Genomic DNA, 4843 nt, shown 5'->3' on the forward strand with positions numbered 1-4843 from the left:
GGCTGTGTCTTGACCTGCAACCAGAATTAGGTGAGTAAAATTTGGTGAGTACACACACACACACATACACACAAGAGGCTGTGACCAGACCCCTGCAATCTCAATTGGTTAGTACACAGACACCTGGCCCCGAAGAGACGGGGCCAGGATGTGATTGTACCCTGCAACCACTAATAAGTGATTACAAATAGGTGAGTATACACACATACACACCGGGGCCAGGAGCTATGACTCGACCCTGCAACCAAACTAGGTGAGTACACAAACGACTGGTTGGTTAGATGGTTAATTAAGCTCAAATTTTCTTTTCTTCAGGAGGACCATTAAGGCTGTATGTCACCTGCTCACCACCAGTGTACAAGGTGTTCTAAATTATGAACCCAATTTCAGCAAACTCTTTGAAATTGGGTCCATAATTAAAACACCCTGAATATACAGTCGAACTTATGCACTCTCAGTGTATACATCGTCAGTGAAATATAAATTTATATGACTATTTACGTGTACCTGTACTTAATAAACTTACTTATTTACTTACTTTACTTTACTTACTTAATGATCTATTAAAAAAGCTTACTTATTCACTTAATTAATTTGACTCGCTAATATTAAATTCACTTACTACCTAACTTTCACTCTCTACTAATTAACTCATCTAACTTACTCCTACTATCTTACTTTCTTACATAAACACCCATCACACTGGATGGTTTCCTGGGCAGCTCAATATAACTTAGAAAACCACTGGCTCAGAGCGGACACTAAGGAAGATATAATTTACCTCATAGAACTGTCTTCTAGCAAGACTTACAAACTTAGAAGTTACGTTACACTTTACTGTATAATAACTTTTGTTCCCTACTGTCACTGCTCAGTGATAATTCTAGTGTGATACTGAAGCGATAGTTACGTCTTATAAGTAAGAGGTCAGCATTATGTATTGTATGTATACATAATAATAATAATAATAATAATAATAATAATAATAATAATAATAATAATAATAATAATAATAACAATAATAATAATAATAATAATAATAATAATAATAATAATAATAATAATAATAATGAAATATACATTAATTATATTAATAATAATAATTAATAATCAACACCAATAATAAGATAAGATTTCGTTTGGATTTTTAACCCTGGAGGGTTAGCTACCAGGATAACCCAGAAAGTCAGTGCGTCATCGAGGACTGTCTAACTTATTTCCATTGTGGTCCTCAATCTTGTGTCCCAGGATGCGACCCACCAGTCGACTAACACCCAGGTACGTACTTGCTGCTAGGTGAACAGGACAACAGGTGTAGGAAACGTGTCGAAATGTTTCTACCCGCCGGGAATCAGACCCGGGCCCTCCGTGTGAAACAAGGGCTTTTCACAATAATAATATGAATAAATAAACAGCAATAATAATTATGATAATAATAATAATAATCAGCAAAAATAATAATAATAATAATAATAATAATAATAATAATAATAATAATAATAATAAAAATAAGAATAGATAAATAACAACAACAATAAAAACAACAATTTAAAAATAATAATAATAATAATAATAATAATTAAACCCTTGGAATAGTGGAGTCATGTTGCGCGTGTACGAAATATTCCTGTGTCTTAACCAGATGTTATTCACGTGTTGAAAAACAATGAAAATGTTGCATAGAGACCAACTGTTCAGAGGTAGTGTTTTTTCCGGGGCTGCAACACAGTTCTAAGTGAACTGAGTGTTTTCTCGTGGTCAGACTGCAACACAGTTCAGAGTGAACTGAGTGTTTCTCGTGGTCAGACTGCAACACTTGTGAGTTTTTGGTGAGAAGTTGAACTGAGTGTTTTCTCGTGGTCAGACTGCAACACAGTTCTAGAGTGAACTGAGTGTTTTCTCGTGGTCAGACTGCAACACAGTTCTAGAGTGAACTGAGTGTTTTTTCCCTTTTAGTGAGTTGGTCAGACTGCGCAGCACGAGGGGGTTCCCCCTAGAGTGAACTGAGTGTTTTCTCGTGGTCAGACTGCAACGCAGTTCTAGAGTGTACTGAGTATTGTAGTGTCAGCAAGGGTTCAGGGTTAGTAACATCCGCTCAACACATTCATCATTCAACTCTGCAGTTGCCACTTCTGTCTGTTGTATCAACGAGTACTGTGATTCATTTATTGTAACAACGAGTACTGTGATTCATTTATTCTGTTTCATAAAACAGTATAAACATCGAGAGATGTGTGTGTGTTTCCAGTGTATATACACCGAGAAAAACCATACCACAGGCGGGGATGAACCCGCGGTCAGAGTCTCAAAACTCCAGACTGTCGCGACGGTCTGGAGTTTTGAAGACTCTGATCGCGGTTCATCCCCGCCTGTAGGGTTTGTTTGCAATCGTGTCATTACGATTTCGTGAGTCAATACACCGAGATGTTTGTAAGAGAGAGAGAGAGAGAGAAGAGAGAGAGAGAGAGAGAGAGAGAGAGAGAGAGAGAGAGAGAAGCCCTCGAGGACGCGTGAAACCAAGGGTTAGCACCCAAAAACGGCGAAAGCAGCTTAAACTTGCCTATGGCATGCCCAATGTTCCCACCCATCTGAGATCAAACCCTACAGCATGTCGTATGGAGACACACAGAGCATTGGTCAATTCAGATATAAACAGTTGATCAGGCGGGACCCACAGATGGCTCAACTCACCCTGTTCCCTACCCCATGTCCAAAACCCAAAAAAAAATTTTAAAATCCAACTTAGGAAATATTTCTCCATAGTAGTTTAGCCAGACCCTGTGTGAAAAAAAGCAAGTTTTTACGGAATCTCAGTTAGCTGCGGACGGGTCGAGTTCTCGAATCTTGGACGCGGGTTCAAACTGCCGGAATGTTTATGCGAATCCACGACACTTGTTTCAACAGAGGTTCATCTTTCAGGGTATAACGTGGGGGGTATTAATTTGGGTGTATTTTCCAAAGGTTGTATCTCAGTGTATATAACCCGAGTTGTTTTTTCTCTGTGGGGTTAAAATATTCTGGTATATTTATGATGTATTCATCAAAACCCTTAGTGACTCTGTGTCGATGGCATCAAACCTAACTAAACTTTTTTTTTTTTTTTTATTTATTATTTTTATTGTGTATTATTATTATTTTATTATTATTTTTTATTTTATTTTATTATTTTTATTATTATTATTATTATTAATTTTTTATTATTATTATTTTATTATTTTTTTAAATTATTATTATTTTTTCTTTCATGGATCAGGCCTTCCCCCGACATCAACCCTCGGACCGTCGAAAAGCTACTTGCCCAACAAAAGGACTTAAAAGTCAACCTTGAATAAAATAGGCTTTCATACAAGTCAAAAAGTGCTAAAGTTGTTGGGAAAAGGGCGGGGACAACGTTTTGCCCCATACAGTAGGCTTTTCACATTTCCCCGTATTTTCGTGTAAAAATTTATCAAATCTTTCACCCTGTGTATATGTCAAGTTATGGGTTAAACTCCACTAAGATGACGATCAGCCTTCCACTAACAATCCTCTTCTGTAAAACAACCCGCAACCTGTGTCCTTCTTCCCCAAAATCAACCAAAAACTCCTTTTCAAGGGCGGGGAAAAAAAAATGATTTTTTTTTCGCTAGTAAAGCAAACCATGGGAAATTTAAATTGCTCCAAATGGGAAAATTTTGCGTTTGGGAATGGCCCCTGTGTCCTGGGTTTACAAAGGGTAACTCGTCAAACCGGGGAAAAAAATTTTTCACTCTTGTTATGCACTTTGCGTGTATAAGATGTTTTTTTTGCATTTCACATTAAATTTTGCATTTTGGCTAAAGCCGGTTTTATTATGTTTCTGGGGGTGTTTGTTCATATTTGGGGTTTGCGGGGTCGATTCATAGTTCCGGGCCCTCCCCCTTTTCCCCACGGGTTCTGGGTCCTCTCTCTCCCTGCTCAGGCTTTATCGACCTCGTCTTAAAACTATGTATGGTTTTCCCTCCTCCTCTTTTTCTAGGCTAATCCACTTCCTGACAACTGAAAAATACTTCGTAACTCCGACTCTAGAAGTCCAATTTCCCAACTGTGCCCCCTTTTTTCTTCCCCTCTCGGAACATCCTGTCTTTTTTCCCACTTTTCAGTTCCCCCTATTTTATATGTCTTATCTTTCCCCCTGACCCTCCTGTCCTCAGTGTCTCAGACCATTTCCTAACCCTCTTCTAGGGCTTCCTCTTAGCCCGGGAAATATTTTTGCGAACGGACAGGGCCCCCCCCGCGTGTGTTTTGTGTACTCACCTAGTTTACTACCTATTAGGTTTTGTGTGTGTGTTTTTTTTGTGTGTGTGTGTGTTGTGTATGTGTGCTCACCCGTACTCCCCCTTTGTTTCAGGGGGCGGGGAAGCTCCCGGCCCCCCTTCGTTCTACTGGGGCCTCTCTCTCCCCGCCCCCTGGCTCTTCTATCCCCTTTAAACTATGTATGGTTCCTGCCTCCCCCCATACGGCTTTCCCTTTTAAAAATTTTATATGAAGAAATACTTCCCAACATCCCTTTGATTCATCAGTCTTCAACCCTTGTGACCTCTTGTGTCTTTTCCCCTCTCTGGGAAAATCCCCTCTTTTCCCCCCTCTATTCCGCGCGTTTTTTATGTCGTTATCATGTCTCCCTGACCCCCCTGGCCTCCGTGTCGTCGGCCCATTTCCCTCAACCTTTCTTCAGGACAATCCCCCTGCTCTGGGACTGTCTTGTTCAAACCTTTGCACTTTCTCTAATTTCTTGACGTGCGACTGGTGGGATTCAAACTGGTGCTGCATCCCCATATGGGCGACGTAGATGGTGTCCAAGGTCAAAAACGAACCCTTTCGG

The sequence above is a fragment of the Cherax quadricarinatus genome, chromosome 65 (assembly GCF_038502225.1).
Source record: "Cherax quadricarinatus isolate ZL_2023a chromosome 65, ASM3850222v1, whole genome shotgun sequence".
Classification (NCBI taxonomy): Eukaryota; Metazoa; Arthropoda; class Malacostraca; order Decapoda; family Parastacidae; genus Cherax; species Cherax quadricarinatus.